Raw genomic sequence first — 25,738 nt, 5'->3', positions numbered from 1 at the left:
GCCACAGAAAGAAGGGAGAAGGGGCTTAAGTAGAAACAGGAAGCACTCCTGTCCTCTGAGGCCAAGGAGCTTTCCCTTATTGGTTTGATGTGGAAAATGGCTTATCTTCTAATGACCACATAGGTAACATTCAAATGCCACTAGAAACCCTCGAAGGGTTCTTATTCAGTGTTCTCGCTCTCTTTCTCTCTCTGTCTCTCATCCCTCCCCCGCCCCCCCGTGTGTGTAAAAGTAAATGTAACACAAAAATGTAGTTCAGGATGGATCCTAACCACCTGGAGCCAGCACCTCTGGAGTCAGGAGGAAATAGCTGTTTAGAAATCACCGTAACTCTCACCTTCCACTGGAATGACTCAAGCCTCCTCAAAAGGACCTGAGGCTCAGAACTTAGGACTGGGTCCTGGCCCACAGTTGAACTCTGGCTTCTCATGGGTCATTTCATAGCTTGGTTTCTGCCTAACCACTATACAAGCAGGTCCTTAGTAAACAAAGGATTAGAAAAAAAAACTGGAATTACTATCTCAATGCTCCTGAATTGAAGAGGAGCTTTCCCTGGGCTCAGGCTGCAAACCTGCACCCCAAAGGTGCCATTCTGACTTGATTCTGTGGGTGCAAGAGACCATGCTGAGAATGAAAATGGGAGCCACTGGTCCCCACCTGCAGCTGTAATATAAGATATACAGAAGTGGTAGTGTGAGGTCCAGAGGAGCGAGTAGGCAGGGAAGGTGTTCTGTAGGGTAGCAAGCAGGCTTCTTGGCCTTGTCTTGGGCAGCCACAGTCTTCTATGGCTTTACTCGTAGTCTCTTTGTCCCCCAAGAAATGCATGGGCTTCATGGGCTTCAGATCCATGTTGGCCTCTTCAAAGAGACCTCCCGATGCTTGACCTTACCCCGTACACTGTTGCCCTGGGCTGCAATCAGAACTCTTTTCTGCTCTTTGATATGGGAGACGATTTCTTCATTCCAGAAGGGGATCTTTCAGGCTCTGAGTGAGGTCTGTGCACCTGCGGTCCTTACTGAGGTTGCTGTAGCAGGGATGGTCAGGCTCCCTTGAAAGGGGTGGGACATCCTAGGAGTGCCCCAGGCCTTCACCCAGGCCTCGCCATGCTTAGCCATTTCTGCTTTATTGAGGCCTCGGTAGTCCACCTCACTGAAGCACCAGATCCTCACCACTGGCAGCCAAATCTGGCCAGTGATATCCAGCGCTATCCAAAGGGTCCCAGTTGCTCTTTTCTGCACTGAGGTGAAGCAGATGTCAAATTCATAGCATGTTTGTCTTTATATCTATGACAGTGTATCTCAGGCAGGTCACAAAATGTCTCAGCCCATTGTGGGTGAATTTCAGCACCCCTTACTTCCCCCCATTTCCTTTCTTAGTGCTAAGAAAATTGCTTTGTTTTGTAAGCATTCCTGTTTATTTCTTTAGGAATTATTCTTTCTAATCGGAAAACTAGTGGTCATTAGGACTCAGTAGGTAGAAATAGAAATTAAGGATTATTTCAATAAATTTAACATAGTGAATGAGCTTGTTCTACCTCGATAGCAGATTATCAAGAGTGCGTTGGTTATTCTAAAATAGTGGAGATCCAGACTTTCTAAAAGTCTGATCATATAGTTCTTGTGATGTGCTTTTGAGAAAATTCTTACTTCTGGCATACTGTGATTCATTTGCTCTGGAGTACGGCCCAGAATTTCTTCCTTCAAAGACCTCTGTGATTCTAGTCATCAGCTACAACCAACTATTAGTTGAATATTGAAAAAGCCATTTTCACACCCCTTCACTTCTTTTTATATATCAGAAGACAGGAATTTGGTCACATTTTGCCCTTCTCAGCCTGGTTTGCAACTAGTGGCAGCCATATGCATGGACTCACTGGGAGACTGGGAAAGAAAGAGCTCACCAACAAAAAAAGAAAACTTTAAAAATTTTTTTCTGCTAGATACTGTTCTGAGAAGACATGGTATCTAAGATTTACAGGCAAAATGGGAAATTTAAGTAGTCTTCAGAGACAGTAATCAGAAGCCTTGACATTGTGAAGCTGTTGGCCTAATGAACCCTGGACCCAGCCACCTCTCCCGGTCTCATATTAGTAAATGTCTAGTTATACAAGCCCCCATCGCCTATCTGGTGACTTGCAACTAGATGTCTTCCAGCTGAAAATCTCAGCACATTTGGTAATCTCTGTTCCTACAGAACTTTTTATATGCTGTGGCAACAAGATAATAAAGATGATTAATTGCCCATGAAAATTTACCAGTTTAATTGTGTGCCTTCATTCTGCAGAAGAATTCAGAAAAGCTAAATCAAAGCCCAGTAGCAATGGTGATACTATTAAATGTAGTGCTTGCTAACATTTTGTATACAGTAAGCACATTTAATCCTAAATCCACCTCATGGAAATCAAAGCATAGAAAGATTAATTAGACTTGTTATACAACTAGTAAGTGACAATACTTGGATTTAGAATCACCCTGTTTTGTTGTCTACATTTTTTTTTATCAGTCCTGGGTCTTGAACTCAGGACCCGAGCACTGTCCTTGTGCTTTCTCAAGGCTAGAGCTCTACCACTTGAGCCACAGCATGACTTCTGGCTTTTTCTATGAACATGGTACTAAGGAATTGAATGCAGGTCTTCATGCATGGTAGGCGAGCATTTACCACTAGGTCAAACCCCCCGCCTGTAGACTACTTTTTAATTACTTTACTATGCACTATCTCTCTATCACATGTCGGGGTATCTTTAAAGGTAAACAAATTTTTCTTTGCCTTTTTCTTTAATATTGCTGTACTGGATGGTTGCTCTTATGCTTTTAAAACATTAAAAATATCTTTCTATAATGGTATAGAATATCATCACTTATTTTGTTTATATCTAGCAACTGAATGTTACAGGACCTCCTTGCACCATGTTGGCCAACCTGTGGCTTTAAAGAAATACATAGAGATTATTTACTCAGCTCTGTGCTATAGTTCTGTCCCATGTTCTGCCAGCCATTGGCCATGTAGAGAAAGAAAATGTGTCTCCCCCAACTTCATACTTAGGACTTTTGAAGGAATTAAAGAACTGGACTTTCAAAAGGTGTTACAACTTTACACAGAAGGTTGCCTCTTGCCTTCTTATACACTATGGTTTGGGTGTAGTTTGTCCCCACCAAAACTCATATTGAGATGTCTTTGTCAAGGTAGTCTTGTTGGGAAATGGACATTTAAGAAGGATTCATGTCGTTCTCATGATACTTGTTTTGTCTATGCATATGTTGGGTTTCCTTTGTAATCTAACTTCTACATGGATTAACCTGTGGGCCTCCCTTTCTTGCTGCCATGTGATGCCAGCTATTATGTTTTCTCCCGTCACCAGGAATCATGGTGCCAGTGTCATGCCGAGAACCATGAGCCTCATACACTTATTGGTTTGAAAAACTACCTCATCACACTTTTTTTGTGGTGGTATGAATTGAATCCAGGACCTGAATCAGAATGCACAAGCAGTCTGACTACAATTGAACTACATCCCAGCCCTCAGGTGTTAGAGCAATAGAAAAATGAACCCTATATTATGTATTCTTAAAACATGTCAAAGAAAAGTAAGTATTGCATTTCATTACAAAAGAAACAATTTGCACTACCTTTTCATTGGAATGATGAGATCTTGAACTCACACCTTTAGATTTTTTGGTTAAGACTGGCTCTCTGCCACTGAAATCATGTCTCCACTTCCAGCAATTTCTTTGTTTATTGGACATAAGACTTGGATTTGTCTATGCTGGCTTTGAACAGCGATCCTCCAATTTCAGCCTCCTGAGAATCTAGAATTATAGGTGTGAGCTACTAATATCCAGCTCCAGTGAAGTTTTAAATATGTATTGATTATGAAAACAACAGCTGGTATAGCTTGTGTCGGTCTAAAGAGACTACAGTGGGGGAATTGGTTAAACCCAAGTCCTAAGCCAGACTGGTCAACATAAGGAGACTATCTCAAAAAATTAAAGAAAAGAACCTCTACCCTAACTCTAATCCTATTGGTACTAATCAGACATTGGCTGATTGAATGACAGTATTTCACTCAAACTGAACTTGCAAGATTGTGATCTCTAGTAACATTGAGAGCATAGATTAAATTTTTTAATATAAAATGGTGTAAGCTAATATTTCAAACTCAATTTTACATTAAAAATTTTTAAACAAATGGGGACAAAAGCATAAAGGGTATCAGTGTCTGAGAAGTAATGCACCTACTATCTGGCGAGTGTAACTATAACCCCTCTATATACTACCTCCATAATAAAAAATAAACAATAAAAATCACTTGATAACCCCCCAAAAAAACTTTTAATCAAATGTCTTCTAACTCAACATTAAGTTTAGTCGGCATTTTCAAACTTGCATATTTTCCCCTGGGTGGCTTCACAGATTACAATGGAAAGAATCCAGACATAAGAAATTACATACTTTATGAATCCATTATGTGAAATTCAAGGTCAGTAGTGCTAAGTAACATGATGGTAAATGTTTGGAGATTTGAAACAGACAAGAAAAGATCTGAGAGGCATCTGGAATTTTGGAAACCTACATCTTGATCCAAATATTTATACCAGTACAGAAATATGATTCAATCCTTTTGAACACTCATTCTCCAACTCCCCTGTTTCCCCCAATATTCCCAGCATCTTGTCTTGTTACCTCAACTTCTATGAGTTCAACGTGTGTGTGTGTGTGTGAAATGTTTACTGGGAACTTGTATCATAATCAAAAAGCAATATAACAATTCTAGTGAATTCAGCAATTGAGTCTCTATCTTAAAATTATATTACATATAGGAAATTATACTACTATATAACCTTACTTAGTATTTAAGTCAAGTATTGCTTTTGGTTTAAACATTTTATTGCAAGCTATCTTGGAGATTTTGTGGGTGTAAGAAGCAACTTTAATTAAAATATAATAATATAATAATATCTGTTTGTCAAATCTACGCCTTAAATCTTACCTGAAGCAAGTTCTGCACCTTGTAATATCTTACTATAACTTAGTAGTCTTCGATTAACCTTTTCCATCTCTCCTGCTTCCATCCCTACTTTCCTAGTATCTGGTGACAATAATAGTTCAGATGCTATTGTTCTTTTAGATTCCATATAGGAAATATTATTTTGTAAATTTTGGTTTAGACATTTTATTTCAAGTGACACTAAAGTATGTGAATGTGAGACACAGGTCAACCGTAAACTCTCAGACTGAGGACGATACCAAATTCCTGTTACATGCAAAGAGGAAGAGAAGCCTTCTAATGAAACTCTCAAATAGGAAGTGTCAAGCCTGCAAGGGGCTATTTTTAATATTTGTGAAATGTGGATTCTCCACTAATACCACTGAAATAATTGTACCAGCAAGCTTTAGAAAAAGCATTTCTGACTACAACTTTATAAACTTTTCATTTCTTCCTCAAACTAAAACAGGCCATACTGTTGGAATATGCTAGGTACATACACACAGAAACTTTAGTAAATCAAATGTTCAAAACTACATATTTCTAAATAATAGTAAACTATAAATGCAAAATGAATTTTAAAAAGTAATCTAGTAAACTGAATTTTTATTTAAATTCTTAATTTGCAGATTTAGTTTTTTGCTAATTGGTTACGATCTTATTTAGTTTGTTTCTTTGCTTAGTCAAAAATTTATTTGTGGTTTGTATTTTATTTAATATTTAAAAGCTTAACCTCCCTATCATTTTTAAATTAATTATTATTAAGGAAAACCATGCTAACATGAGAAAGGTAACCTAAATGATCTAAGAAAGGAATTGGCCCTGGTGAAATTGCCTGGACCACTGAAGGCTGGGGAAAATGGTTTACTACAAGTCAGCTGTCATGTGTCTTAGTAGAGGATATTTCTGCAATGTCAGGAAACATAAAAAGAATTTTAAATTGTTACTTCTTTAACAATAGTGTATCACTATGTTTTCTGGTAAAGTAGTAAGCACTAGTTGATTGTTACTGGAGGAAGGGGAAGGGAGTTGTAAATCAGTACAATGAGAGCCCCAAATCTGAAGCACAGAGACACTGCTGTATTCGTTATTGTTTACCGCCCCAAAACATACCAAACATACTATATGGTGCTTTACCACTTGAGCCATATCTCCATCCATCTAATGTAGAACTTGGAAGTATAACAGGACAATTACTTGCTGTTTAGAAATAACTGCCAGTTTTTGCCTTCACAACACTTGTGGCTTCTAGCAGCTGACAAGCAGATGCTGGCTGAACAGTCCCCAGTGGACAGTTACAAAACCAACTTGTTCAGTGTTATAAATATTTAGGAAAGGACTTTGGAATTTTTTCTCAGCAATAGAAATGGTACCTTTCAGAGCCTACTAAGTGGGATCTATGGTTGGAGGGGAAGTCCTCTGCTCAGAGTGCTGGAAATTCTTATTGATGCTATGCTACTGTCTGAATTTAAGAGGCTATCCCTCTGGAAATGAAAAATCACAGAGGAAGGGATAGTTTGTCTTTGCAGGGTCATGAACACTCCACTATGGATTTGCTGAGAAAACCAGCTATTTGCCATGGACCCTAGTGGCAAGACCAGAGACAAAGCGGGAATCCACAAAGTAGCTCCACAATATGCTTGAACAAGCATTTGACCAGTCAGCCTTCCCATATTTTTTTCTAGTCATAGTTTCCTCTTTCTCAGTGACCTTGTCAAGAAATCATTTGCCCAAACATGCCTGTAGTCTAAAAGCTAAATCATATTGCCCCAATTGCAAGCTGACTGCACAGATGACAAACATATCACAGAATGGATGATAGTAAAGTTGCTCTCCTTGGATCAATACTACATTAAGGGGGCAATAAAACTTTTCTTTGAGGCAAGCTTCAACTCAAGGTCATTGTCCCTCAAGTGACCTCACCTCTGTCAAGTTGCAGGTGGCGCTACACATGTACTTGGCATTGTTCAGAGTCTATGTCTTACATGTCTGGTATTTTTATATATGGTGCTTATTTTACTAAGTTCACAGTGTTCCTGAAATTATGAATTTTTTCAGTATGTAAAGTTCAACTGTTTCAAGACTGCTTTTCCTGTTAAAAGGGGATTTTTAGCTTGGGAACAGTTGGGAACCACTGATAGAGAATGTAAGTCTTGTTGTGCTGCACAATCTGGAAATTGCTATAAAAGCTTTTCCCCTAATGTAGTGATAATTGTCTCTATACTTTTGAAATGGTTTATTGAGGCATAATTTGCCTAACATAGAACCCACCCATGTAAGTGTGTCATGTAGGGACTTGGTGGATTTTCAGTGCTACGTAATTATCATCACAATCAAGTTTTAAAACCTCCCCTCACGAAATTCTATCATGCTTTCTCATAGTCACTCCTCACTCCAAATCTTTGCCCACGCAACAAATCTTTCTTTTCCTATTAAAAAAAACAATTTTTCATCTAAATGGACTGCTAAAGCATATTATCCTTAAGTGTGGCTGTTTTCATTTAACTTATAGTTGAGGTACTTCATTTTATAATATGCCAATAGTTCAGCATTCTTTTTCCTTTTCCAAAGACTATCTTATATTGCCATATTATTTTGTTCACCTACTCAAATTTTGATTTTTTCCTTTTTAAGCTATTATGAACATAGCATATGAACATTTGCTTGATACATACTCCAAAAAGGGAGATTACTCGATATGATAAACTTGTTTAATTTCTAAGAAGCCACCAGACCAGTTTTCAAAGTGGCTGTGCCATTTTACCATCAGCTCTGTGTGTGCTCCTGAGGAAGCCCATAGTCTCAGTGGTGGATGCTGCTGATCCATGTTGATTATTACCATTCTAGACATGTGCAACACCTTACTGATGTTCTGAATTCCATGTTTCTCATGACTCTGCTCATTTTCTTTGGTCTACCAGGTAGTCATGGATCAGAAATATATATTCAGATTCTATTACCCATATGAAGATTTGGGTTCTTTAGGTTTCTTTTTTACTACTGTTACAGGATTTATTTATGTGCAATCTAGATATAAGTGCCTCATAAGATATGACTTGAAAATATTGTCTGCCAGTCTGAGATTTGCTCTACATGAATTTTAAAAGATCTCCCACATGTTACAATATATCTATGAGTACTACTGTTCTAGGACTGGTGTCCAGAAACCTAAACAATACTATCTATCCCTTCTTGCAATAGGCTGCATGAAAAATGTAGATCCACCATCATTTGTATAGTTTTGGAATCTGATAGAATTTGGACTCAGGTCTATTATCTGAACAACATCCCCAGTCCTTTTATACTTAAGAGTTTTGTTTTGTTTTGTTTTGTTTTTGATAGATTCTTTTTCCCCCAGATCAGGCCTTAGACCATGATTCCCCTACCTGTCTCTTTTGAGCTTGGATCACAGGTACTCACTATTATTCCCAAGATTTTTTTTTTCTTCAGTTGTAATGAAGTCTCACTTTTTGCCCCAGGCTGGCCTCCAACTGTGACCCTCCTGATCTGTTCCTTCTGAGTAATTGGAATTATAAGCATGAACCATCATGCTTGGCTTATTTGCTTTGCAACAGGAATAAATAGCTCAAGGCTTATTTTGAGCTTGTGATTCTCTCCTACTTCAGCTTCCTGAGTGAAGATGTGAGTTCCATACCTGGCTGTGTGCTCAGTTGTGGTTTATTAAGAAGATTTTGAGATTTTTAAATAGACAAGTTCTTCAAAGTCGAAATAAACATCATGTAATATAACATGCACATTCTATCATTGCCTCCATAGAAAAAGTAGCATGCAATTTTAAGGATTTGTCTTTTCCTCCCTCGTGGCTATTACCAGCATGACTGTGGGAAGGAAGGAAGGTGAGTCACATTCTTTGAGAATTAAGAAGCAGCTTTAAAGTGGGATGCAGGTGAGTGAATTTGTGTGTGTGTGTGAGCACACACATATGTACATGTACATACGTGTACACACACGTATGTACATGTACATGCATGCTTGGAATTAGTGATTCAACCAGAGGGCACAGAGGAAAGGAAACAGAAGAATATCTGGACCAGCTTTCAATCAAGGAACAATAGACATGGCAAACTTTTAGGACAAGATGTGAGTTCTGCTACTGACTCAAATTCTTCCTAAGAGAACAATGTAGCTATTGCCACTGCAGAACTCATTTTGGTCCATTTTAGATCCCCTTTTGAAAATTTTCCCCATGTTGCTAACGTTTACCACTAGACTGGCTGCATGTGCTTCAATATGAGAGAATCCTTAAGTCCTTGCTTATACCCTTTCAGAAGTGAGCCTGCCTCCATTTTCTCTAGAACAAATTTTAAAATATGCATACCTGCTTTGTCCCTGCAGTTTCTGGCTTGTGCACTTTCTCTCTTTACCTTCCTTTGCTAGAATCAATTCCTGCTTGAATCTTGAGCTGAAAATATCTTTTACAATGCCCACAAATACTAGACATTATGGAAGTTGATAGCTCTCTTCAACCCAGCAACCAAAGTGATAATGATGACTCAACAAATGTTCAATATAACCACCTGTGATATGAATTTTGAATACTAATTTCCTTGCCGCATAGCAAGGCTTTTCCCCAGGTGATGTGTGTTGATGCCATTTGGGGAGACACCAAAGGCAGGCCCTATTATTCGCTTTCAGAGCCAGCTCCAAAGGCTGGGCTGACATCCAAGGCCAACATCCAAGCTGCCAGAATATTGTGTCCTATGGCACAGCTGGGTGAATAGGCTAATATCCAGTCTGACAGCTGTTGCTCCACAATCCCTTAAACACAAGGCTGTCATGGTGTCAGTTGTCGGCCACAGCTGTCAGGGTCAAGGCTAACATGTGCAGGAAAATCCCACTGTAAGAGGTAAATGTGAGACTTACATGCCATAAGGAACGATGGAGTAAATCATAATGATGGAAATTACTTCCTTTGCAATGAGATAAAATATTTAGGCTGTAAATTAAAATTAAGATTTTGCACTGTGACCTGCAGAAAACTAAAGTTGGATCCTTCTTTGTCACCCTGCACCAGGATTAACTCCAAATGGATCAAAGACCTCGAGGTAAAAGCAGATACACTGGAAACTTTACAAGAATGAATAGGAGATACACTACGTCTCCTTGGCACAGGTCAAAACTTTCTTAATAAGGACCAAGAAACACAACAAATCAGAGAAAGTCTAGATAAGTGGGACTGCATTAAATTGCAGAGCTTCTGCAAAGGACATAGCTAGCAAATTAACTAGAAAGCCTACAGAGTGGGAGAAGATCTTCACTAACACATACAAGGGACAAAGGCCTTATATCTAAAATACATCAACAGCTCAAAAAATTGAATCACTACAAACTAATCTCCAAAGAAACAACCACCCCATTAAAAGATGGACCAAAGACTTAAAGAGTCTTCTCTGAAGAACAAACAAAAATGGCCTATAGACACATGAAGAAATGCTCGATATCTCTGGCCATAAAAGAAATGCAAATCAAAACAACTCTAAGATTCCACCTCACTCCAGTTAGAATGGCCATGATCAAGAAATCTAATAACAACAGATGCTGGAGGGGATGTGGCCAGGAGGGATCACTACTACACCGTTGGTGGGAGTGCAAACTCGTTCAACCACTATGGAAAGCAGTAGGGCAGTTCCTCAAAAGACTAAACATAGAGCTCCCCTATGACCCAACAATTCCACTACTTGGCATTTATCCACTCGTCCAGAAACAAGGACATACTAAATCCACTAGCACAACAATGTTCATTGCAGCACAATTTACCATAGCAAAGATATGGAACCAACCCAGTTGTCCCTCAATTGATGAATGGATCAACAAGATGTGGTATTTATACACAGTGGAATTCTATGCTGCTGTCAGAAAGAACAATATTGCCCCATTTGTAAGGAAATGGAAATAATTAGAAAAAAAAATCATATGAAGTGAAGTAAGCCAGACTCAAAGGAACTTAGGCTCAATGATTTCCCTCATTTGTCATAATAAGTAGAAACCTTGGGCTCTCAAGGCAGAGATTTACAATACAGCAAAACCTAGATACATAAGGCCATATAGTATGAGGTTAAATGAAAGGACCTCTAGGATATAGAAACAAAAGCCATATAATGAGTGATTGTTGTCCTTAATGTACTATGTTATCTCTCATCTCTTTTGCTGTCCCTTGGTTATCTCATATCGTTACAGTATTTCACCTTGATATCTGATATAGTGTATATATGCTTGTTTGGTTATTTGAAATATGGTAGGGAAGGGAGAAAAACAAGATGAGGGGCTGGGGTGGGGGAAGGGAAATGGGGACAAGACATGAGAAAGGGTATCCATGTATGTGAAGTAATGCACCTTCTATCTGGTGAATATAATGTTACCCTTCTATTAATTACAATAAAAATATATGGAAAAGAAAAAAGTTATTGCACTGTGGTCCATTTTTTGTTGCTAAGGGCACCCCAAGGGCTAGTGGTGTAGTTCAATGGTAAAGCGAAAGCTTGGCATGTGTTGCATCCCAGATGGAATAATGAAAAGAAAAAGCAACATATTCTGTCTCATGGTTTTGGAGGCTCCAAAGCACAGTACTAGAATCTGTTTGCTTTCATGAGGCCCTCGTGGCAGAAAATATGGCAGTTGACCTCAGAGGATGGGAAAGTGAGGAGGGTGGAACCCACAGGTGCTGGGTAGAGTGGGCAGAAGAGGCCAGACACGTCGCCAACAGCCCATTCCCATTAGAACAACTCATTTTCAAGACGAAGGGAAGAGAGAATAAACTGTTGACTTTGATGTCACTCCTGACTACATGTGGCCAGGTTCAGCTCAGTCTTCATGAGGTGGCTGAAGGAGATAGGGGGGTGACACAGGACAGAAACACCCCTTTCTCAGCATGAATTAGCATCCAGGATGCCTGAAGGAACACCAGGGCCCCTGTTCCCACACCTCTCATCTTAAGTGTGCCATCTATTTCCACAACCTCCAATGGTGAAAGTATTGCAAGTTAAGATTTATGGCAGCATAATCTCACCCATCCCTTAAAACAATTGGGCTTGTGGGCATGATGTTGACACAGCTGGCAATAGCATGACATTCAGCCATAGAGAATAGCATCTATCTGATGAAAATGTGGGTCTCTGATCTAATTATCTTTGTCACTAACCTACCCTCTGACCAGCAGATTACTTCAGATTAGTGCTTCTCATGTTATGATATGATATGATTTCCAGAATGCCTATGTCAGCATTACTGGGAATCTGTTAAACATGGAACTTTGGGGGTTTGTTCAAGACCTTTCACTAAGGAGTGGGGACCCAGCACTGCTGGTGATTCTAGGGCTAGATAGGAAAATTGCTCTTCTAGACTTTTTTAGCCTGGCTGCATGCTAAAAATCACCTGATCAATCAGCTTTTATAACTTACCAGTCCTAGGCCCACTCTCCAAATTCTGACTGACATGAGTTCAGGTGGATTCCAGACCAGAATGTTGTTCTAAAGGTCATTGAAGATCCTAAAAGAAATCTACCCAGAGTGAAAGTCAGAATTTCAATTATGAATGCAATACACCCAGCCTGTAGCTGGCTTAAGCCACTAGATGTTGCTATAATAGAGAAGAAAAGACACTTTCAGAACACTGCCTTTGTACATGGAGGAGGAAAATGCATTCTAAGAAGATATAATGTGCTTTATAACTTGAGTGCAATTTGTCAAATATTCACTTGCAATCTGTTCGATTGTACTCAATTGAAATTTAAATGACAAAAAGAATAAATTGTGACATGTAAGTATAGTACACTACTCATCATAAAAAGAAACTGATGTTGCATGATGATATGATGGATATCAAAATACAATGATGAACCAACCACTGGACATGGATTGTGGATCTAGCTCAGTAAGAGTGCTTAGTTCATGTAGGAAGGGCCTACGTTGACATATGGCATTAAAAATATAATATAGTATGGGGTATGGTTCCTTGTGTGTGTGTTCATTTGTGTGCACATATGCAGACATCTGTATTGGAACTTGAACTCAGGATCCTGAACTCTCACTCCGTTTTTTTCTACTCATGGCTGGCACTCTACCACTTGAGCCATACCTCCATTTTCAGCTTTTTGCTAGTAAATTAAATAGGAGAGTCTCAAGGACTTTTCTACTGAAGCTGGCTTTCAATCATGAGTCTCATGTCTCAGTTTTCTGAGTAGTTAGGATTATAGATGTGATCCACCAGTGCCTGGTGATATTTTCCTCCAAAACAGATAAATTGCTGGGCGTTGATGGCTCATGCCTGTAATCCTAGCTACTTAGGAAGCTGAGATCTGAGGACTGTGATTCAAAGCCAACCCAGGTACAAAAGTCTATGAGACTCTTATCTCCAATTAGCCACCAAAAACCCAGAAGTAGAGCTGTGGCTCAAATGGTAGAGCAATGACCTTGAGCTGAAGGGCTCAGGGACAGCATCCAGATGCAGAGTTCAAGCCCCATACACTATGTATGTATGTATGTGTATATATGTATATGCATTTGTACATACATGTGTGTATGTATATTTTATACTGAGCTATACTCCAAAATCGTATATATATATATATATATGTGTGTGTGTTATCATGTATATGTTACTTGTCACTGATAAAAATTTACAAAAATTGAAATGTACAGCCCGCTACCACTAGGGGGATGATTTTTTTGTGACATTTGACATCTGTGGTCACTAAGAGATGAACATTGCACTTTAATCTTGCATTTATATGAAGTTAAAATGTTTATATCAATACCTACAGCCCAAGTTGAGAGGGTAACTGTGTAATATTTATTTAATTCATTAGACTTTTTTTTTCAGTGCTGGGAATCAAATCCAGGTCCTTGTACATGCAGGGAAACTGCTCTCCCATTAAGCCATCCATGAGCTCAAAAGCCTCATTTATTTATTTATTTATTTATTATTTTATTGTCAGGGTACTGTATACAGGGGTTACAGTCATAAGGTGGTGAGTACATTATTTCTTGCACATTGTTACTCCCTTCCCTTGTTTTTTTTCCACTTTCCCTCCCTCTGCCCCTCTTGAGTTGTAACGTTCATTTCCAATATATTGTCTTGTGAATATTGCTGTTACATTGGTTCACCTTTTGCCTTTGTCTCATCATCTTGTTGTTCCCTTTCCCTTCCCTAATTTAAATAAACAAATAAATGTTTATACAAGGCCTCTTATTTTGTAAAAAATTTTTTTATTGTGAATGTGATGTACAGAGGGGTTACAGTTAACTAAATAAGGTAATGAGTACATTTGGTTTTGAATAATGTTACCCCCTTCCCTCATTTTCTCCACCTTTCCCTCTGAATACCGTTCCCCCCAAGTTGTAATGTTCATTCCCAACATAGTGTCTAGTGAGTATTACTTTTGCCTTAGTTCAGCCCTTATCCCACCATTTTGTGATTCTCCTTCCCTTCCCTAAATCTGATAAATTTACATATATGACAATAGGTACAGAAATAAAAAATAGCATCAACAGGGAATAAGTCAAAAAGAAAAAGAGAAAAAAGAAAAAAACTATAAACAGTACACTAAAAAACCTGCTAGTTTCCATTTCTTAGAGTTTATTCCAATAAGCATCATTAAAATATATTTAGAGCTCAAAAAATTAGACACCCTCCAAAACCAAATCCTTAAAGAAACAGTAATTGGGCTAAAGACTTAGAGTCTTCTCTGAAGAAGAAATAAGAATGGCCAACAAACACATGAAGACATGTTTGACATCTCTGGCCATGATAGAAATGTAAATCAAACAATATTGAAATTCCACATGACCCCAGTTAGAATGGCTATTATCGAAAATTAGTAATAACAGATATTGGTGGGGATGTGGCCAAAAGGGAACATTACTATGCTGTTTGTGGAAATGTAAAATTGTTCAACTACTCTGGAAAGCATTATGAAAGTTCATTTAAAAACTAAACATAGAGCTCTCCTGTAATCCAGCAATCTCACTCTTCGGCATTTACCCAAATGACCACGAACAAGGCCATACTAAAGCTACTAGTAAAACCATGTTCATTGTAACGATATTTACCATATAGCTAAGCTATGGAACGCAGATGCCCTTCAGCAGTTGAATGGATCAAAAAATGTGGTATATAAACACAAGGGTTCTATGCCTCCTCCAGAAAGAATGACAAACCCCATTCATAAGGAAATGGAAAGATTTAGGAAAGAATTATATTAATCGAAGTAAACCAGACCCAAAGAAACAGAGACTGCATGGTTTCCTGCATTTGCAATAATTAGAATATATCTTGGATGTTCTTAACAGAGGATCACAATGGCTCAAAGGCCTCTTTTTAAAGCTTCAGTCTGTTTTGAATATTTGAAAGTTCTGGGTCCACAGTACTATAGGAGTTGCATCTCCTGAAGAAACACTCTGCTATCCCTTTCTTACTCCTTAAATCTTGTAATAAATCTTTATTATCTGCAGGTAGAGACCTTGCTTTTCTCCTCAGAGACAGGAGGTCAAACGCATCCTGTCAAAAACATTAAGTGAGATAAGAAGATTCTGCCTTTAGTGGAGACACAAATCCCTGAAAATTGTACAAAGCCATTCACCATCAAAACAAGGCATATTTGAAGGGCATCTAGGGAAGAAAAATGTGTTAGGAAAATGAAAAGCAGAGTCACTCAGCAGAATGCACAAAAATGATGTTGGCAAAGGAGCCGTCATAAGAGATAGGAAATTGCCATCTATTATTCAGTGATCACTTTAAAGCTGCAGGCTGGGTAATCTGATTTCAAGGAGCACATTTTAAGGGCTGTTAAATCAAAATCAGGGGCCAAGGCTGGCTGATGCCTACCAGAAAATCGTTCCAGGGGGAGGGGAACCTCTGTTACTCAAAGACTGTATAAAACTATCAGTATCGCCTGATCCAGTCCTTTTGAGATGTTGTGCTATGTGCTATTGTTTTCCAGTCACTGTGGTCCTTTTGTTGGACTGGATAGACTACATAGGGTAATGAGGGGAAGGGGATAAGTTTTACTTTATAAGTAGCTTTGTCATGCTACGGCACAACTCTGAGTCTGAAAATAACCATTCACTCATTTAAACTGTCTCAATGGAAGGATAAGATGGTATCTTCCAGGCCAGGTGTGGTGGCTCACGCCTGTAAACCTAGCTACTCAGGAGGCTGAGATCTGAGGATCTCTGTTCAAAGCCATCCCGGGCACTAAAGTCCGTGAGATTCTTATCTCCAATTAACCACCAGAAAACTGGGAGTGGTGCTGTGGCTCAAGAAGTAGGGCAGTAGCCTTGAGCTGAAGAGCTCAGGTACAAAGCTCAGGCTCAGAGTTCAAGTCTCATGACCACCACCAACAAAAAACAAGATGGTATCTTCCCTTAAAAAGGTATAGTTAGTTGGGGAGATATAACACAGAAGTTATTACTTTTAAGCTCCAGGATGTAAACAGTGAACTAGCACAGTGCTTTTCATGGAAATGGTGTCATTGCTTCTCTGAGAGCTGTTGAAGCCATTGTTTAGCTGCTTTCCTAGGTCTTGCTGTATTTCCATGGGAATGGCAATTGAAAGTAGCCAAATATCCAAAGCAGCTCAAATGTCTCGCAAGAGGAGACTGAATAAAACGGGAGCATTTGAGTAATAGCACAATGTATTGCAGTGAAAAAGACTCTTTGAGGGCTGGGGATGCAGCTGAGTGGTCGAGGGCTTGGTTGGCATGCATGAAGCCTTGAGCTCAAATCTTCAGCATTAACATAGAAAAAACCCCTCTGCAAACTAATAAGGATATATTTTAGTACCGTTGTAGATGAAAACCACCAATCACTTTTGAATCCATCCCACCAGACCCACTACTGACCCTGCTGTACTCTGCTATGTATCTGGGAGGCTGACAACATAGGTAATACTCACAGATGTTTTGTCCTTTGCTAATGGATTCAGTCCTTGGATCTTTGAACAGATTTCCCTGGCTGTCTTCCTGTGGGTGTCAAATCATGGGATGATAGTATGGGTAGGTGGTGAGTGGATGGGTATTTACATTATCCTCCACACCCAGACCTCTCAGTCTTGTGGTTCTGGAAGATCATTCTCATTGCTCTTTTAGTTCTAGGGGTGTTGATGGTACCGTTGCCAGTCATTTCATAGTGCTGTGGTGTACTGAGCTTTGTGGATTGCCTGTACTCTATCTACATCCTTGCAAATAGTGCCTTTATTAAGATCTTTAAAAAAAAAAAAAACTATCCACTTCATGCCATCTGTTTCATTCTGAATCTTGAATGACAAAATTTGCTCCTACAAATGACCTTAAGAGAAAGCTACTAGGGTGGGCTTCTGGGTTTGGTATGCCATGTGTTGGAGGATTAAAATTATATCTTTTTGCTCAGGAGAAATGGGAAGCACATTGTCCTTGGCATATGACACCGTCCTGATAATTTAGATTATGAATGTGAGAATCTAATAGGACTTGAAAGAAGAGGACAGGGTACTATAGTAGTGGCATTGTAATCGTGATAGTTACATAGATTAGAATGCTACTTGCTTTCCTTTTGACAGTGCTCAAGGTAGGATGGAAAATAAAGGAGATATTTCCACAGGAAATAGATTATTGAAAGCTTGCACCATTCAGAGGAAGAAGAGTGGAAAAAGCGAAAAGAATAGTTTTGTCAGATACTTTACTAAAGCATTTTGTTTCATTCTTTATCTCACGTAGTTGTAAGAGACAATATACATTGCCCTATTAGAAATAAGGAGAGTTTTGTTCTGGGAATAGGTAGAATCCAACCTTTGTTAATCTACTTAATATTCTCTATCCCTATCATATTCCTTTCCTCTCTCCTCCTCTTACTCCACCCCACCCTCTCCAGAAACAGAATTGGGCTTCATATTGTTAGGGTCCAGTCCCCCAATATTAGGGTCCGTGATCAAAGGAGCAAGTCTGACACAAAAGAAGTTAAACAGAGTTTTATTCCACGCCTAGCATCGAGAATCATACTGACCAGTCAGAGCTGTCTCTAAGATGTGAGTGAGAGAGTGACCCTGCCTAATAGGCTACTTTTATAGGCCACCAGCCATGTGGTTGGGCTGGCCATACACAGGTGGCCAGTGGAATTCAACATAGTTGAGTGATGGCTGGGGCAATCACTGACACCTTTGCTGTTGGAACGGACCTATCATCTCGGTGGGTTTCTGGTGCACTGCTCTGATGACAAAGGAAAGGGAGGGAGTCTCCTGGCAGGCCAAGGCTGTTGGGTGAGGGAGGAATTCTGGTAACTCCACCTGGTTTAACTGCTCTTGTGATCTGAGCTGTTATCAGGGATTTTACAGCCCCTCCCTTGGGTCAAGTACTCCTTTGTCATGAAGATGGGATTTGGGGGGAAGTCAAGAAAGGGGCCCCTTCATTGTGACAGGTACAAATTACAGTAAAGCTTTCTTGTAAAGGAGGTTTCAGGAAAGAAGCAATTGTAATCATGGTGGCAGAAACAGTAGTAGGCCAGCTGGACAGAGGACAAACATAGTTTGGGAAAAGCAAGTCAGAGAGTGTATAGCTGCAGGCAGGCTAAGGTCACATGGTGAAAGGCCAGAGGCTTCATGGCAGAAAGTTGGCACGTGGTCTGAGGCTATCAGTGGGACTGACTAACTATTAAGGTGCTGTATCTAGGACCCAGGAAACTTTTTTTCAACTGTATTTTTTTTTTCTGGTCTTTTCTATTTTGGTTCTGGGGATCGAACCCAGGGCATTGCACTTGCTAGGCAAGGGCTTTGCCACTCAGCTATACATCCCAGCCCACCAGGAAACTTTTAGAAACCCACAACATGTTTCAATTTGCCTCAAAAATGAAAACAAAAAATAAGAAGGCTTATACTAACACTTAAAATGAATTTGGCCTAGATTCTATCCAGGTTTCATGACAAAGGAGTACTTGACCCAAGGCAGGGGCTGTAAAATCCCTGATAACAGCTCAGATCACAAGAGCAGTTAAACCAGGTGGAGTTACCAGAATTCCTCCCCCACCCAATAGCCTTGGCCTGCCAGGAGACTCCCTCCCTTTCCTTTGTCATCAGAGCAGTGCACCAGAAACCCACCGAGATGATAGGTCCGTTCCAACAGCAAAGGTGTCAGTGGTTGCCCCAGCCATCAACCAACTATGTTGAATTCCATTGGCCACCTGTGTTTGGCCAGCCCAACCACATGGCTGGTGGCCTATAAAAGTAGCCTGTAAGATTAGGCGGGGTCGCTCTCTCACTCACATCTTAGAGACTCCCCTGACCGCTCAGTATGATTCTCGATGCTCTATTTAACTTCTTTTGTGTCAGACTCGTTCCTTTGATCACGGACCCTAATATTGGGGGATTGGATCCTAACAGTTTATACTTACATGGTTGCCAAATATATCGTTAGGGGGTATATTTTTCATGGTGTTTGGGTTCAAATCCAGGGCCTAACAGTAGACAAGGCAGAGAAGTGTCTCTTTAAGTCTTTGGATGTATCTAGGATGCCAGTCCAGGTACTTGACTTACCAATTTCCTCTTCCTCCTCCTCCTCTCTTCCTCTTTCTCCTCCAGTTTTTAGGTGAGATCTTGGTCTGTAGCCCAGTCTCCCCTCCCCTCCCCTCTCTCTCTCCCTCTCTCTCCCTCTCTCTCCCTCTCTCTCCCTCTCTCTCCCTCTCTCTCTCTCTCTCTCTCTCTCTCTCTCTCTCTCTCTCTCTCTCTCTCTCTCTCTCTCTCTCTCTCTCTCCACACACACACACACGATCTTCATGATCTTCCTACTGTAGCCTTCCCAGCATTGGAATCACAGGTATGAAACAACAGAATCTACTTCCTAGCATTGTTTAATTGCTACTCTACAACTTGAGTCATGCCACCTGCATGGCTTTTTTTTTTTTTTGCTAGTTACTTTTGGAGATGGAATGTCACAGACTTTCGTGTCTAGGCTGACTTTGCACATACCCTTTAGGTCTCAGCCTCGGAGTAGCTAGAATGATAGGAATGTGGCTTGGTTTTCAGGTCCTTTGAATTGTTAATTCTCATCTTAAAAATCCCCTGCTTGAAGAGCTCTTCCCTGACCACAGTCTCTAAAGTGTCCCCCCCTCCCCTAGTTTTTGGTATCTGGTGATTTTCTTTTCTACAATTCCTCAAAATTATGACCTTGTATTTACTTAACTCTATATGAACTATCATTTCCCATTGGACTCTGGGGGCTCCCTGAGTAAAGGGAGTTGATTTTCTTGTTTGTCTTCAGGCCCCAAGTGTCTGGGCATGGATTCTCAATGAATATGAAGCAGGATGAATAAACTATCAAAGACACATCATAGTTCTTTTGGAAGCTGAATGACAGGAAATCAAAAGAAGATAGAGTTAAGTTTCAATTAAACATTTTTTTTTTAAACAAATGGTTTTGGTAAAATTTCTCTATCTGGTAGAGAATAACTTCAGGACACCAAGAGAAATGATGCCAAATCCATGACATCTAGTTAAACATGTTGAAAAGAATAACTCTGAGGAGTTTTAACCTAGTCTTGTTTAATCTTGCCAGAACTCTTTCATTTGCTGTCATGTGCTTTTACTTTTCATTATCTTTGAAACAGATTGAAGTAAATTGCTGATACTTGAAAATGAAAAAAAAAAAGAATCTGATCACTTATTTATAGTTAAATGTGGAAGATTCTGAAGCTCTCAGATTCTGTTGACATAGACATTAATAAAACATTTTAAGGAATCGTAATATTAAATTGTTTTTTAACTAAATGCGTGCATAGAAATCTTTTGGCTTGGGGGCCAGGAGTTTGGCCTAGTGGTAAAGTGCTTGCCTAGCATGCACAAAGACCCAGGTTCGATTCCTCGGTACCACATACATAGAAAAAAGCCAGAAGTGGTGTTAAGGATGAAGTGGTAGAGCTCTAGCCTTGAGAAAGTCCAAGGCCAGTGCTCAGGCCCTGTGCTCAAGCCCAGGACTGGGGAAAAAAAAAAAAAAAGTAGTAGATTGCTAGCTTTGAGAAAGCTCAAGGTCAGTGCCCAGGCCCTGAGTTCAAGCCCTAAAATTGGCAAAAAAAAAAAAGGGAAGGAAGGAAGGTAGAAAGAGAAAATAAATGTAAAATGTTAACTATCTTGTATTCCTCAACTGGTAGTTTCTGACCATGGGTGTCCGTGGTCAAATAATCACCTGAAGGTACTTAAAAAAATATTGATGCTGGGCCCGGGAGTTTGGCCTAGCGGTTAAAGTGCTTGCCTAGCATGCACAAAGACCCAGGTTCAATTCCTCGGTATCCCACATACACAACCAAGCCGGAAGTGGCAGAGACGAGACACAACCAAACTGGAAAAGTGGCAGAGACAAGACTGCGACGGCGACAGAGAGCGAAAGAAGCGAGCTGAGCTGAAGTGAACAGAGCCCCACCGAGTGGTGGCCGGAGCGAGCAGGACCGGAGCGAGCAGGACCGGAGCGTGTGGGAGCGAGCCGAGCCAGAGCCAGCGAGGCCGGAGCGAGCGGGGCCAGAGCGAGAAGGGGCCAGAGCAAGCAGAGCCAGGAGCAAGCGAGAGCTGGCCGGGCCGGAGCGAGCGGGGCCAGAGCAAGCCAGGGCCTGAGCGAGCGGGGGCCAGGAGCGTGCGGGAGCGACCCGGGCCGGAGCGAGCTGGGCCAGGAGCAGGGCCGGGCCGGAGCGAGCGGGCCGGAGCGAGCGGGGCCGGAGCGAACGGGGCCAGAAAGAGAAAGGGGCCAAAAAAAAAAAAAAAAAAATATTGATGCTGAGGTCTCTCTCACTCAAGATGAATTAGGTCAGATTCTTAGAAGCCAGGACACAGGCATCACTGTTTTTAATACAGTTCCACAGCACTGGTGCACAGCTATGTTGGTTGCTGTGGTTACAAAAACTACAAATTTCCAGTTATGGCATTAAACCCACTCAATTGGTTTGCTTAGGCTGCCACAATCAAATGCTCTAAGTAGACCCCCAGTCCAAACTCAAGGTGGTGTTAGAGTGAATTCCTTCTGTGAATCTCTTTTAAGTTGGTTGTGAGGTTTGAACTCAAGGCCTGTGCTCCATCCCTAGGCAACTCTACCACTTACTGCCACAGCTCTAGTTGTTGTTTTTGAGTGGTTAATTGTGGGAAAGAGTCATGGAGATTTCTCTCTGGGCTGGCTTCAAACCAAGATCTTGAGATTTCAGCCTCCTGAGTAGCTACAATCACAGGTACTGAGTCACCATTGCCAGGCTCCTTCTGTGAATTGTGAGGGAGGGAAAGATCTGTCCTAGGCCTCGCCCGGAGACCTCTTGATGACTGTTTTTCTCATTTCATCTCTTCGCATCATCTTCCCTATATGTTTGTGTCTCTATGTCCTAATTTTATTTTTATTTCTAAAATAGCACCAGCTACCGCATTAGTGAAATAACAGGGAACACCAATAATGTTGGATTAGGGACCTTCTAATGAACTTGCTTTAATTTGATTACTTCAATAACTCTATCTGTGAATAAGGTGGTGTTTAGAGATGCTAGTTTTAAAAGCTTAAATATAAATTTGGGGTGTGGGGATGCCCAGTGGAGCATGTAAGTGATTTTTTTTTTTTGTTATCCTTAACTAATTCACTTGAAAATTCTTAATTGCATAGCTGTTGACTTAGGCTACTTACTCAGGATTGAAATGATTAGCTCTAGAAAAGGTTTACACAGAGTTAGCCTGTTCATCTCTTCATTCACCCCCCCACACTTTTTTTTTTATCAGATGTGGGGCTTGAACTCTGGGCCTGGGCCCTGTCCCTGAGCTCTTCAGCTCAAGGTTACCACTCTACCCCTTGAGCCACAGCACCACTTCTAGTAGTTAATTAAAGATAAGAGCCTCATGGTCTTTAGTGCCTGGACTGGCTCTGAAGTGTGGTCCTCAGATCTCAGCCTCCTGAGTAGCTAGAATTACAGGCATGAGCCACCACACGCAGCTTCATTTCCATTTTTATAACCCAGATTACAACCAAGAAAATACGTTCAGTGCTTTGACTCCAATATAAAGATCCTGGAGCCTCCTCTGACTGTGTGAGTGGATGTCACAAGTCTCATGTCCAGAAAAATGACGTTGATTTATTAGTCATCCGCATAAGATGAGATGGCCAGCATTGCATATGCAAGAGAATAATCCGAGAGTGACTGGAGCTAGAAGAATCCTCTTTCAAACCAGGACACATGAGTTATGTAGGGAATGGATGATGATGATGTAATCTGGAGAGCCTGGGGCTTCCAGGAGAAGGCACTTGAGAGGTATTGAGAAGCGTACTGGGGCCTGCTGACATCTTGATGAAGCCTGGTCTAGGTCTGAGTTGCCCTCCCTTTCTTATTCTATCCTTTATTCTGCCCTGTTTTGTTTGGAAATCCAAACTGATGTTCACAGAAAAGCATTCTGGGTAGGAATTTGGCCATGGAGATTGTGTCCCTTCATCCATCTTCACTTCCTCCGGATGCTGCTCTGTCTGTATTCTCTTGACCTTGAGAAGGAAGGTCATTTTTTTTGTCCTTTGTCTGTAAGAGGAAGAAACTCCATAAGGAGGGAAACATAAACATGGAAGTTTGATTTAGCTGGTTGGTGCCAGATTGCCTTCTTTTAAAGGAGAAATAGTACACACACACACACACACACACACACACACACACACACACATTCTTCTCTTAAGAAAAATCTATAGCCCTGGCATGATCTGACAGTGATATAAACACCAGAGCAATCATTCAGCAACGGGTTCAGAGTGGTATTTATCAATCTTTGGCAAGATAATGATGCAAGAAGGCACAGTACCAGAATAAGAAGGCTGAAATCGTTATTTATTAAGCCTGGGTACTATCTGGGAAGTGGTAGCTATGTTAAAAATAATAAATGATTCAAAGTTCACTGGCTAAATATAGCTAGATGAGTAATATTGGGAGAGCAGATTGTGCATGCAGAGATGTTAATACTCTGACTCAAGTCATTTCGACCAGTTATTAAAGTTGTGCAAGGCACAAAGCCTGGCTCTAGGAACTGGAGGAAGCTACAACATAAATAAGATGCTCCTAAGAAAATGGCAGCTGGCTTTTTTTATGCATATGTTGCTTGCTCAGATAATGCAGTTCTTGTGTTGTATTTCCTTGTCGGCTCTGCTCCTGTTACAGTCATGGGTTAAACCCCTTATTATTGTTTTTAATAGGAGTGTACAGCTACCCTGAAGAAAGATGCTGGAGCCACAAAGTATAAGTCACATTGTCTGCTTGGGTTGTTTTATGCTCTGTTGTCTTTGTCTTGTTTTGGAGCTGGTGACTGAGCCCAAGGCCTCTGAGGTGCTCAGCCAGTAGTTTTGACATTTTAGGTACGGTGCTCTTTCTAGAGTCTTCTTCAGGAGGTTCCCTTTCAAAATGCTGGCTCGGTCTCACCTATGTCTTAGGTCCTGTGTGTACGCATTAGTAATGCACATTCTTAGGTCTCACAAGGCCCGGGTTTGTGTGCTGTGCCAGCTGGACAACCACAGATCCACTGGGAGACCAAGGGCAACAGCGCCCTCTGGAGGCCGTGCCATCAAAGCAGCCATGGAGATGAAGTTGTGTGTTTCTAGGAAGCACCAAGGCCAGAAAGTCCAAATATCTTACCCACTTTCTTTTGTGTTCAGGCTGCTCATGAACAGAAACATCAGACAGCCATGTGTCTACTTACAGGTGTGCCCTTGGTCTAGATAGAGCTACTCAGGGGCAAAGGCCACATTCCATTCCCTCTGATCCCAGCCTCTAGTATGGGCTCTGCTATAAAGAAATATTTGAAAAGATATGTTTACAAGTGACCATGTGATTGCATAGACACAGTGGTCTTGCTTTTCTTGGAGCGTCCTAACTCTGCCCTTCCTTAAGGTAGTTCCTTTCAATAAGAAATGCCCAGGTCCAGCTTCTCAAAATCTTACTCCTCCTTTCAGAGTATCTCAGGGTGGGATAGCCTCATAACCAAGTGTGTGTGTGGTGAGGGTGGGGAGCTGTAGACTATCAAATGTGCTCTTGAGTATGTAGTCATTGCCTGGAGAGTCCAGTAAAGTCGCATTGATCCGAAGACAGAATGCAGGATTAAAAAAACAAAACAAAACATTGGAGGCACAATCAGTAACAATGATATTAGCTTGCAACATGAATGATTGTACTAGTTGAGTACATACTATGAACCAAACCTTGCAGTAAAGCTGTTAGAGTACCTTGATTTTTAAAGTTAATTAAATGAGCAGTGGGAGGAAAACGAGGGGGAGGAAAATACTTAGCTAAAGGTCGCAGAAGAAAGTCAGTGTTTAACCACTGGTTTACTCTAAAGTCAATGCTTTTCATTTGGAATTGATCATGTAGGTATTAGAGATGTTTGCAACAAAGACTTGTGACTATAAGTAGCCCAATAAAAATATCTGAACATGTTTTTGTGGCTGTTGTTTTTTGGTTGAGTTTGTTATTTATTGAGATGAGGGTCTCAAAGGCAAGCAGTGTGGTCTTCATTTTTCTAGGTAGCTGGCATGTACCACCACATCCAGCTAAGTATTTATATGGCATTTAATGAATATGTTGATATTTACTGAATACCAATGGTGGGAAAAGCTTTTTCTAAGAGAGAGTGTGTGGGGGGGAAGCAGGGGATAAGCCAAGAGGATGAGTAAGACAGATTGTCACTCCCTGGGAATTTACTGCGATCTGATTGAGGAGATAACATTTGAGTTCAGCCCTGGGCAAGGAGGAGACCTAGACATAGGAAGACCTGGGAGCAGCCTGACCT

At 40.6% G+C, this 25,738-nt stretch overlaps 1 pseudogene; it reads right to left on the bottom strand.

Annotated features, from left to right (window-relative positions):
- Positions 1-521: 521 nt before the first annotated feature.
- Positions 522-24,530, bottom strand: LOC150065066 (phosphoglycerate mutase 1-like; annotated as a pseudogene).
- Between the last annotated feature and the right edge of the window lie 1,208 nt (positions 24,531-25,738).

Source organism: Megascapheus bottae, chromosome 3 (assembly GCF_031878675.1).
Source record: "Megascapheus bottae isolate mThoBot1 chromosome 3, mThoBot2.hap1, whole genome shotgun sequence".
Lineage (NCBI taxonomy): Eukaryota > Metazoa > Chordata > Mammalia > Rodentia > Geomyidae > Megascapheus > Megascapheus bottae.
Note: the sequence above shows the minus strand (reverse complement) of the source record. Positions and strands in the feature narration are given on the sequence as shown.